The following is a 12,167-nucleotide window of genomic DNA, read 5'->3' as shown; positions in this document are numbered from 1 at the left end:
TTAGATAAATATGTTTCAATCTAAGCAAATGTTTTTTTTTGTGCATTTCTAAATGTTAATCATATACCGAAAACAATTCATTTGTTAAGGTTCTAATATTGTTTTCATTGTATAGAGACGATGATGAAGATCTTAACCTTCCTAGCACGGCAGGATAATGTGACATAAAGGCTGGAACGTAAGATTCGAAAAGCCAGCATGTGGAAAAAGAAGTGGCTTACCATTAAAGCGGCTGCGCGTTTGTGCATGCAAAGCACAAATTGAGAATCAAGATGGCGCCCGCATGCGTTTATGTGGAAAAAAGTCTCGTGGAATCTCGGAGAATCTCGGAGAATCTCGGAGAATCTCGTACCCTGATTCCATAAATAACAAGGAAAGGAAAGCGGGAGGACAGACGATTTTTAGTCACTAAAGCGAACGGACGTGCGTAAAAGAAGAGGTAGAAGAAAAGAGTGTGGTGAACGAAACAAACAACGACTCGGTTGAAAGTAGAGTTGTAACGAACACAAGCTATTCCAGCATGACGTCAGGATTTGACCCCAAGCTAATTCCCCTGTTTGATGGCAGTAGCACTGATCACTCAGTGCAGGAATGGGTGGAAAAAGCAGAATAAATATGTCAGCTCAGTGGAGTGAAGCGTATGGAATTCGTAGACCCAATGCGCCTCACTGGGGGAGCATATGCAGTATACCAGCAGTTGGCTGATGAGAAGCAAACAGATTTTGCCTGCATCAAGCGCGCCCTTTTTACAGCATTTGCGTTAGATCCAGTTACTGCATGGAAGGAATTCATGGCCCGAAAATTACATCCCGGGGAAACGGTGGATGTGTATCTGGCTGAGCTAAAAAGCTATCGGTCCTTTTTGGAGGGATGTCAGACAAAGGCTTGGTGTGCGCCTTTGTTGCAGTATTACCTAAGAGTGTGGAAGATCTGCTCCGTGCCTCATCCCAAGTGGACGAAATGGACATATCGGAAGTATTGGCGCGGGTACGAGCAATACTAAAGAAAAGCCCTAACACTATAGATCAAGCGGCAGCTGTACAACCATCACAGGTTCGATTGCAGGTCCTGGGCGCAGCTACAACCTGCTATAAGTGTGGAGGACCCAACCATTTGGCCCATGATTGTCTTTCGTCACGTCAATCAACTCGGAAACTTGACGGGCCGCAGTGCTACAAGTGCAAAAAACGCGGACACCTGGTCCGCACCTGTCCGGGAAACCGGCAAGGGGAAGAAGTTACAGCGCCAGTCTTCTCTCCAGATCGTCATTGAGCGCGGCGCTACCCACGGTAAGCATACACATTAATGGAAGCGAGCGCCTCGCGCTTGTGGACACTGGGTGCATCCAGACTCTCGTAAGCAAGATATGCTGTGCCACTTAGAAAGCAGAGAGAATTCCGGTACTAACTGTAGGCGGAGGTTCACTAGCTTCTTGTGAGGTGAGCATTATCCGCGCAAGCATCAACGACGGGACTGCAGTAGCCGTGCGAGCCCTGGTTGTGGAGGGAGAGCTTCTCGGGTACAACCTACTCCTGGGTATGGACTTGATTACACAACTGGGTGGAATTACTATGGACAGAACCGGCAAGGTACAGTTCTCCCGATGTGAGGAATATGTTTGTGCTGCCATAACTCTCGACGAGCCGTACTTTCATGCAGAGTATGATAGAAACACCAATGCATGGACGGCGTCTTGGAAGTGGTTAAACGATCAGCCACAAATATCCTTGCGGAACCGGTTATCGGAATATCCCCCACCCATGTGGCTAAGCGAACAGTATGAAGAAGAACTGCAAACGTGGATCGACAATGGCTGGCTTCTTCCATACCCAGAGGATGAGCTTGCCCCCCCCCCCGCGAGGGCTGATTCCCTTGATGGCCGTCGTACAAGAGACCAAACAAATGGTCTGCTCCGTCCTAGACTACCGTGAGCTCAATGAGCATGTCAACCCATATACGGCAAGGGCTGATGTATGTGCACTCAAATTAAGGGAGTGGCGACAGCAGGGATCGAACGGAGCAACTCTGGACCTATGCAGGGCCTATCTGCAAATACGCATTGAGAAGAAACTGTGGCCATTTCAGACTGTGGAAATTGTAGGAACCCGATATTGTCTAACCAGGCTAGGGTTCGGTCTAAATGTGGCACCAGGCATTATGACAGCAATCATGCATGCTATCTGGCAGCAAGATGAGGCAGTGCAACAGGCAACATCCTCATATATCGATGATATATTCGTCAATGAGAGCCTCATGTCAGCGCAAGTAGAAAAAAAAAGATATCCGAAGAGTGGTGGAAAAGTTGCGATGCCTGCCAATCCATCGACCCAGCTGCAGCACGATGGAAGAAAGGTGAGTTGGGAGTGAGTGGTAAGTGGCAGAGAGTGGGCATGGACATCACATACTACGGTGGCAAACACTTCCTTACCCTCATCGATTGTGGGCCTACACGTTTCGCAGTCTGGAGACTCCTCGGGCGCCAGGACTCTTGCAACATTATTCGCCAGCTGTCATCCGTGTTCTGTGAAAGAGGTGCGCCTGATGAAGTGCTGACGGACAACGACCCAGCTTTTTGCAGCCATCAGATGAGGCAGTTCTTACAAGAATGGGGTGTGCGGCTGCAGCTTAGATGCGCTTATATGCCTTCTGGCAATGGTATAGCTGAGAGAAGTCATCGCAGCATCAAAACAATTGCAGCCAGGAAGCAGTGAACCATCGCAGAAGCTGTGTACTGGTATAATCTCATGCCAAAGGATGGCGTCTCTCCAGGAACGGCGCCTGCAAACGCAATCTATCAGTACCGTGTCCGAGAAAAAGGAATCCACCCCGATACAACTGTGGCCACTGAGATAGAACGGAATCGATATGCCAAAGGGGATGCTGTCTGGGTGAAGCCGCCAGGAAACCGATGTACTGACAAGTATAAACGGGGCACAGTTACCGATGTGGTCAGTCAGCAGTGTGTCCAGGTTGATAGCGTACCCCGTCACGTTAGGGACCTACGGCCGGCGACACATGTACCACCTCCAGTGGACGATGAGAGTGACTGACTCTGAGACGAGTAGGCCATCGCTTTGGTTTTCACCATCCCTATCAAGCAGTGACTCTGATATCAGTAGCCTCCACGGAGATGAAGCCTTCCCCGACCATCAGGCGGTGGATGAGAGCGCACGCGAAGACGAGAGCAGCACTGTCCCCTTTTGCAGAAGCACGCGACGGCGGCGATCGCCACCCCCTGCCGTCTCTGTGATCATGAAATCAGGGAGGTGTGGAGAAAGAAGTGGCTTATCGTTAAAGCGGCTGCGCGTTTGTGCATGCAAAGCACAAATTGAGAATCAAGATGGCGCCCGCATGCGTTTATGTGGAAAAAAGTCTCGTGGAATCTCGGAGAATCTCGTACCCTGATTCCATAAATAACGAGGAAAGGAAAGCGGGAGGACAGACGATTTTTAGTCACTAAAGCGAACGGACGTGCGTAAAAGAAGAGGTAGAAGAAAAGTGTGTGGTGAACGAAACAAACAACGACTCGGTTGAAAGTAGAGTTGTAAAGAACACACAGCACATGAGAGGAATATCACTCAAGACATAAACAAATGCCTGGGCAGCTCCGTCGGTATCTACGCAAATCTACTCTGTCGTAAGTCCAAGGTCGGAACACCACTCTGGTGTAAAACAGAGGCCGAAAATCTACTCTGTCGTAATTTCAAAGTCGCAACACCGCTCTGGCGTTTTCCTTTTCTTCTGCCAGCCTGTTGTGTTTGTTTTTCTTCTTCCTTTTATCGAATATCGCGAGACACAGCACCAGATTCACCGAGAGAGGGGGAGAAAAGAAGGGGAGAAAGAGAGAAGAAAATACACTAATTAGAGGGGGGAAAGGAAGGGGAGGTAAATAAAGAAAAATAAAAATAAAATTTCTACAGGACGGATAAAAATGTAAAAGAATAATTATACAAATCGTAAACAAGGCAAACTGCGGTAATATGGATAACTGATCATCACTACGCAAATCATTGGTCATAACACTCTGTATGCATTAAACAGTGGGGGAAAATAGAAACGAAAATACAAACGACCTACCTGTGAAGCGCCCACGTGTCTGCTTGTTATGCGCATTGGACAGGAAATAGAGAAACCAAGATGGCGTCTGCTATATTTACCAGAAACAGTCTCGTGATCTCGCGAAAGTAGCAAAAAATGTCTCTTGCATTCTTAAAGCCTTAAAGGACGCATTTAGTAAATGATGTAAGGGATCTTGAGAAAAGTTGCCAAAATTCATAAATACTGTAAATAATGTTATAAATATATACTGAAATATTTCCATGATGTTCCTTCGTGCGAAATGTTCATTAACAACATTCCAAGTCCAAGGGCCAACCAACTGAAGAGAAAGAAAACTATAAATTATGAAATAAGGTATTACATTTGTCTGTGCGCCACGCAGACATGGACATGTTAAGTGTGTCTAACACCCACATACGGGCACATGAAATGACAACACTGCACGATATTAAACATTCGCTTCAAGAGACACATTTAATGACTTTTTATACGCACCACAGTATAGATATTATATATTATTTATTAAACACTGTTTACATACCAAGTATGAACATTACCATTATTATGACCATGTTTGTAGAGACAGCCACTATTTTACGTTTACTTATTTATTTGACACCGTTTGTATATAGATCGCTATCTAACACAGACGTTTATGTAAAGTGTTCTTTAACTCTGTGTTTAGTAGAGTCAAGGGCTTGAAATCGTCTAAATCTTCCTCACCACCATGCCGTTGACTTTCCTCAGCAATGTGATCACACCCTTGGTCACCTGCCCAGGGATGGAGCCCTGAACAAAACAATGGTTGAACATATCCTTCAGAATAGGGACCAACATGGGCGACAGCCTCAAGTAGAATTCGTAGGGTAGACCATCAAGCCCCGGGGACTTGTTGCAGCCGACCTGCTTCAACGCTGTAATGATCTCATGTTCCGCAACAAGACCATCACAGCTAGCCGCTAGAGCCGCCATGAGGCAGGGCGAGTCGGCCAAATAGCTGCCAAACTCTTCGACCCTAAGTCTGGGTAGTTGGGTGAAGCGCTCCGACAGATGCTTTCGAAACCTCTCGCAAATCTCCCGCGTCGACGCGAGGGCGTGCCCTTCCAGGTCGTTTACTTTTCGAATGTACCCGTCCGAGCTGCACCTTAGAGCAGCCTTACGCTCAACAGCGTCAACATTAACAGCCTCGTTAGAGACTTTCATTAGCCTAGCCCTAACTATCTGGCCCTCGTACCGCTCGCTAGCCAAGCGGTTGAGGTCTTGTTTAGCTAGCGCTATCTCTAAGGACCCCCCCTCTAATGCCTGGGTCAGCCTATTCTCTATACGCTTCTTGGCCTTAGCCTTATCTAGTGCGAGGCGTTGGCTGTACTGGACCGAAAAGCGTCTAATCTTAGCCTTGAGACTAACCCACCACTTACTCCTGGTAACCGCTCCCACTAATGCCCGTTTGATTATCTCTGTAACCTTCAACCGGTAGTCCTCCAGCTTCAACAAGATGCTGTTGAACTTCCAGTATCCGGCCAGTCTAGGCCTAGAGCTCAAGTTCAGACGGACCATAAACTAGTTATGGCCCGTCTGAACTTGAGTGTCCTAAAAAGTGGAACGTGGGGCAAGATAGGAAATCTACATCGCCTCTTCTAACTAACATCCGATCCAAGTAAGTACTTGGATAGGAAGGCGTATTAGGATGCCACGTCCACATCTCCCGCCCCGGGTGATCCAGGCGAAATCTGTCGACCAGGTCGCATGAAGCCATCAGGTCAGACATACTGCTGTCACACCACACCGACCCGCTAACCCCCCCCCCGACCTTATCTATCTTGGGATTAAGGATGGCATTCCAATCACCCATTAAGACTCTCTCCGGATCATCTATAGAACCCTCCACCCGTCGAAAGAAGGAAGCCCTCTCCACAGCGGAATTAGGCGCGTAAACTGCGACTATCCGAAACACACTGCTATTAACGGCAACATTGCCGACAATCGCCCGCCCGTTCCCGTCTACGTGAACAACATTCACCGACGCTGATAGGGTGCGATTTACTAGCAAGGAGATTCCACGACTATAGGTATTGCCATATGCTGAGTAAACATCGTAGTCGCTCATCACCACCTGACAATCCCCATCACAAATAAAGTGGGTCTCCTGTATAGCAGCAATATCTACCTTGAGGGACACCAGATCTCTCAGCACGCGCGCGGCCTTGCTTCGACATCTGAGGCCCCTCACATTATAAGTAGCCAAGTTTAAAGCCAGGGTCACCTACCTTATTCAGTGTCACACACGGGCCTGAAATCCTCGGGGTTGAGGACGTGGCAGGCTTGTCCAAGGCTTCCGGTCAGTAATTCAGCTGAGGGTAATCCATTCTTGGCCACGCCTCCCACGTCCAGGGGAAAGGTTAGTTTGAGTACCCTGTAAAAGGAGGGGTGGATGTAAACAGGGACTCTGCCCTCACATTTGTAAAATAAATTGTTCAGCGAAGGATGCTCCGTGTCCACCAGCTGCTGGCCCAGGATTGCATCCTTCGCGGCATCTATCATGGCCCAGAGAGTCTCTGTCCTGGAATCCTTGTTGACCTTAAAAAATGTGGTCAACAAGGGAGTGTCTTTGAAGTTAGTGGGATCAGTGATATTGTCCCCGCCGGCATATGTAAAGTTTCTTAGTTGGTTGTAACGGATCTTCTGCTGGCCTTTCAGCTCTGGTGTTGCCTGCAGAGGGCCCGTCTCACATATCCTTCCTCCTGGAAGGAAGGGGAGTCTTTTTGTCCGCTCCGTGCGGACAGTTGTGGTTGGGGTTGGTTTCTCTTTAGCGGGTTGAGGAGGAGTAGGAGAGGAGGAAGTGGGGGTTGGAGTGTCTGGTGTGGGGGTGTTTGGTGCTGGGGGTGTTGCTTTTTTGGGGGCGTCATTTGTCCTTTCTGGGGATGGGTTACGTGCTAGAGTCCTTGGGGGTTTGGGGATGGAGGGGGTTGTTGCTCTGGCTGTTTGTGGGTTGGGGTTGAAGGGAGATCAGCCTCGGGATTTGAAACATTGAATTTCGGGGTGGGGTTCCTTCCTTTTGTCTTCCTACTCTTTCTTCTCTTTGTATTCTTCTCTGCCGTCTCTGCTGCTTCTGTTGATTGCACTACTGCTGATGCTGCTGTCTCTTCTTCCGACGCATTCTCTTCCTCCGAGTCTTGAAGTTTCCTCTTCGAGTAAGAAGGCGCCGGGATGTCCATGGAAGTTTGCTCTGGCTGGTCTTGGGTCACTGTTTGCTTGGGCATGCCTTTGAGGCGTCTGCCCTTCTTGGTGACCGTCGACCAACCAGCCTCTGCTGCTTGTCCAGGTTCAGCTGTAGTAGTTGTTGGTGGGGCTGCAGCCGGATTTTGGGTTGGTTCTTTTGTAGGGGCCATCCCTTGTGATTTGGGAGGGGCTGTGGCCGGGAGTCTTATAGGGCAGTCCTTAGCCATGTGCCCTTGTTTTTGGCAGTGCCAACATTGGGGTCTCCTGCCCTCCACAATGAGGGTCATCGTCCACTCGTCGAATTTCATCATCGCAGGGATTTTATGGAATTCGGTTTTGTCCAGGACCATCTTGACCTTATGATCTCCGGTCATCACATTCCGTTGACCGTGGACAGGCATGACGGATTCCACGTCTCCATACTGGCTTAGTATAGCCCCGACCTGCTGGGCTCCCATGAAGACCGGGACATTCAGCACGGTGACGTTCGTTCTCCTCTTATTGAGGTACTCTGGTTGGAGTCGAATCCTCTTCCCCCAGTGGTCGGTTTTTGCTAGCCTTATCGCGTCTTCTGGGCTGGGGAGCAGCACGTCCCACGTGGCATAGCTCCTCCTGCAGATGTAACTGGCTGGAATGTTAAGCTCTAGGAGGAGTGCCACCATGCTGTCCTTATCGACTCCTGTCAGGCTTCTGGTCTTTAGGTCAGACGTGGTCAGGGAGAGAACTCTTTTCTCCAACTTCTCGATTTGACCTGGGAGGGGTTTGACGATGTTGCCCACCGTATAGTCCTTGTAGGTGGAGTTAAAGAGCTCTCTGTAACCCTCCGGAGTCAGTTGGTCTTGCTGCGGTTTTTGGCCCCGCGCTGTTTCCAGCTCTTGTGGTGAGTTGGATGGACCTGGATGTGGAGCTGCTGGCACTGCCTGTGGTTGAGTTTGAGGCGTAGTTTTGTCCTTGTTGGGGGTCAGAGTCGGCCAGTCAGCGTCAAACGTTGCTTCCTGGCTTTGTCCAGCTCCTTTGCCGCCTCTCTTCTTCTTTGTTGCAGAGTCACCTTTGGGAGGATGCTCCGCAGAAGTTTTCTCCTTGGATGTTTCATTTTCTGGAGTTGGAGCTCCTCCAGTTGGTGATGAGGCACCGCTTCTTCCAGTTCTGCTTTCCTTTTGGAGCGTTGCCTTTGGGTGCGGGTCGTTCATTTCCCCTCTGAGAATTTTAAGGGAAGCTAAGGTTTCTTGTATTAGTTTCCTGGTTCTCATAGTGACTCCGCTTTCCTCCTCCTCCTCTTCCGCGGATGGAGGATCCTCTCCGGGGGGAGTCGGTGGGTCGTTTGAGGTGGCTCGCATCTGCGGAGCTGGGATTGCCACTGGCTGTGGTTTTCCAGCTGCTTTTGCTGTCTCCTCGTTCTTCGTCCTCTTTTTCTTCTTAGGGTTGTCCTCTTGGGGAGCTGGCGTGACTTGGTTGCCATCGGTAAATGAGGATTGAGGTTCAGAGGGTGCCACTAGTTGTGGATCACTTGAGTGGTACCTCGTTCCCTCATCCGCCGCAGGCATGGAAGCTTCCATCTGGGAATGTTCCTCTTGGGGAGCCTGGGTGGGAGTGCTATCTCCGACCGACGAGGATTGAGGTGGAAGGGGTGTCGCAGGATGCGTACCACCCTGATCGCACCTCGTTCCCTCGTCAGTCGCTTCTTTGACTCCCTGATTTTGGGAGTGGCTCTCGTGGGGAGCTGGAGGCGGGACTGGTTTCCCTCCTGATGTTGGACCTGCCTGGGTCGCCGCGGGCTGCGGCCCTACCCTGGCCTTCTCCTCTACTTCGTTCGTGGTGGGTGCTCCCTCCGATGGAGAGTACTCGTGGGGCGATGTTGCGCATCTGTGGTGGTATACGTCTTTTCCCTGGCATCGTGTGGAAAAACTGCACCAGTCGCTGCTGCGGACCAAAGTGTAGCAGAGGAGAAAAGAAAAATGCAGGGAAATGGGGGGGTGGAGGGGGGTAAGGTCAGAAGAGGGAAAGTGGATTGACCTCCCCTCACGGGGAGGTCGGATTAGTCAGCTCAGATCTCCCACAAGGGGGGAGAGCAGTGAAGGAAGACGCAGTGGGTGCTAGCGGGTCAGAGTGCTGCATCGCAATTAAGAGAGAGAGAGAGGGGATAGACATCTCTGCCCAGAGAGGGGAGCAGAAACGAAACACCCGCCCTACCCACGTCACCCTGCCCGCAAACACCCCCAAGGAAGCGAGAAAGAGAGCCCGGTCTGCTCAATCCACTGGGAGAGCAGCGAAAGAAGACAAAGAGTGGGCCTGGCAGGTCAGTGCTGCACAGGCAATTAAGAGGGGAGAAAGTAGACCATTTCAACCTCAGAGGGGAGGAGGAAACGAAGTACCCAAAAGAAAAAATGCTAAGCAAACCCGACAAGGTCGCGTCTACCAAAGAAAGTGTTGTCGGTCCCAAGAACAGCAAACTCCCAAAGAAGGGATCGGTTTTCAGGTCCAGACTACCACACAATGGCGTCGGTCCTGGGGGAACGAAAAGGGTCCAGACTCCCCAAAGAGGGGGTCGGTCCCACTAACAAAAGTTAGTAAAGTCACAAAAGTGACCAAAGTAAAAGCCTTAAACTTGACGGGTGGGTCAAGTGGCGGACCTCTTGAAAAAAATCAAAAACCCTTCAAAATTTGCTGACGAGGAGACCTTGCTTATTAAAAAACTATATGTAATAATTATTGTCCATAACTTGATGTCTACCACAATAAAAAGCATTGTTTTCCGAAACGATCGTACAGATAATTGATTTTGTTGTTGTTCCTTCTTATGAAACGGATTTTTAATTTAATTATAATTTGATTTTTAAATTTTAAATTATCAATCACATTACTTAATATTGAATTAGCTCTAGGATATTTACCTATCGAGCTTATTATATATCTAAATTACAACGAGCACTTTCTCTTTCCTGTATTTTAATTAAACTAGTAATTTCACTGTTACATTGAAATACACTCAGCTCTTTAGACTATTGTTCTAATCTCCTTTAAATTAATATATATATATATATATATATATATATATATATATATATATATATATATATATATATAGCATTGTCTATGTTAGGAACGCTTTCTACAAAACTCCTTGTTAATTTTGTCGTTTACACTTGATTACTGTAAACTGAATGACGGTCATTGATAAAGGTAAGTACAAGTAAATTGCATTTTACTTCACCATTATTCAAACTTCAGAGCGTGAACTTTCATTTCTCCGAACTCCTGGCATGCTTAGTGGAGGCACCTCTTCAGATTTCAGCAGTAGTCAGCCATCATGACACAGATATATTGGTATCCATCTTTTTCAGGTTTTGCTGGAATCTCTCAGTACCAAAAACAAATGCCTTTCACACTCCAAGTTCCACTTCAATCATTGAGTTATCGAACTCTGGATCTCTGATGAGCTGCCGGATCTGAAGACAGTCAAAGATGTCAGCTTTCAACTACTTCATCGTTAATACAGGAAAAGCCTGGCACAAGTAAGTGAAGCAATTACGATCCTTGTCTAGAACCTTGATGCTTGGTTGTATAGTAGCAGGAAGAGTATTCTGTCTCTGTCCACCAATTCCACGCACAATCCAGTCATTCGACGTGTATACTGAGTACCAATTTTTGAAAGATTTCGAGCTTTATGGCTTTTAACTATTCCCTTTCCGATATAATCACCGTTTCTTTTAAGTATATATGTGTGTACGTGCGCAAGTGTGTGCCCGTGGCCGCGACCGCTAGCTGACCCTCCCAAAAAAATTAGCAACAAAATAAACACTAAAAATAAATAAACCGAATCATAGCCCCCCGCCCGCCTCCAAACATAAGCGAACACCCAACAGGTCAAGACATACTTACCAAGAAATCATCTCACCAACGAGACGCTAAAAACTTTAACATTAAAACTCGAATTTTAAAATAACCCCCTCCTCCCACCCCCACATATTCCCTTTTCCCTCATGTATCCCTATGCCCTCAGCCACACCAGAAATGAACTTCCTAGACCCTCCCCCGCAAGTTCCCTAAACCCCAAAACTAAAACATTATCGATATACCAAGCGCCCCCTCCACCTTCTCCCCTTGTTCCCTTCCTCTCTTTCTTCCGCCCTCCTCGTAAGCCCCCCTGACCTCATTCACTCTTTCACTCTTTCATCCCAAAATAGCTAACATTTCTGTAAAAGTCTGAGGAAGCTACAGACGGCCAAACAAAAAAACGGCCGAGTAGCTGAAACAATAATGTAACTAAACAGAAAGATACGGTAATAAAAAATAAAACGCGTATTTGCTCTACAACAGTATTGAGCACTTTCTTCAGTTTTTATTAATTACCATCTCCACTATATATATATATATATATTGAATAACAAATTTGCACCTATTTTACCCCCTTTAGGATGGTCAAAACCAAGATACAATGTCACTTAACTTTATGTTTAGAATGATGATTTCAAATTTGATCAAAGTTCTTTATAACTGTAAAATGTCTAACATACAAGTTTTGAGCTTAAAAAGTCCTAAGGTAAAATTGAAATTCATGTAATCTAGCTTAATTTATATCTATAGATTATGGATCAAATTCAACACAAATTTAATGTTTTCAAAGGGGAATTTTTTTATCTATATAACGCCGTCTAATTGTTTTACAATATCATAAAAGACTGAAATCTATTAATGTCCAATATATATTACTAAACTCAAAAATCTGAGGTATCTGAATTTCAAAAGCTTCGATATTCTTTTTATGCCATTTGCATGAAACTATGTTACCAACTTAATGATTCTTTACTTTTAACAGCTATGTTCACGAATTTATAATGATTGGTTCATTAGTTTAACAGTTTATCCTGTGCATGCATATAGACACTAGC

General features: G+C 47.1%; 1 protein-coding gene across 10 annotated transcripts in view; it reads right to left on the bottom strand.

The window, feature by feature from the left end:
• LOC145277951 (immunomodulatory peroxidase-like) overlaps positions 1 to 12,167 on the bottom strand; it is a 200,001-nt gene that overhangs the window by 150,434 nt on the left and 37,400 nt on the right. The window contains exon 1 of one of the 10 annotated variants that reach the window (XM_080130049.1): positions 4,078 to 4,220. The exons of 8 other annotated variants lie outside the window; for them this stretch is intronic. The gene's annotated coding sequence lies outside the window, so the exon portion shown is untranslated. Of the gene's footprint in view, positions 1 to 4,077; positions 4,221 to 12,167 lie in introns of those variants that run through there. One more of the 10 variants, XM_080130060.1, reaches the window with a different exon arrangement.

This window comes from Euprymna scolopes, chromosome 6 (assembly GCF_053919585.1).
Source record: "Euprymna scolopes isolate OS-2025 chromosome 6, ASM5391958v1, whole genome shotgun sequence".
NCBI lineage: Eukaryota > Metazoa > Mollusca > Cephalopoda > Sepiida > Sepiolidae > Euprymna > Euprymna scolopes.
Note: the sequence above shows the minus strand (reverse complement) of the source record. Positions and strands in the feature narration are given on the sequence as shown.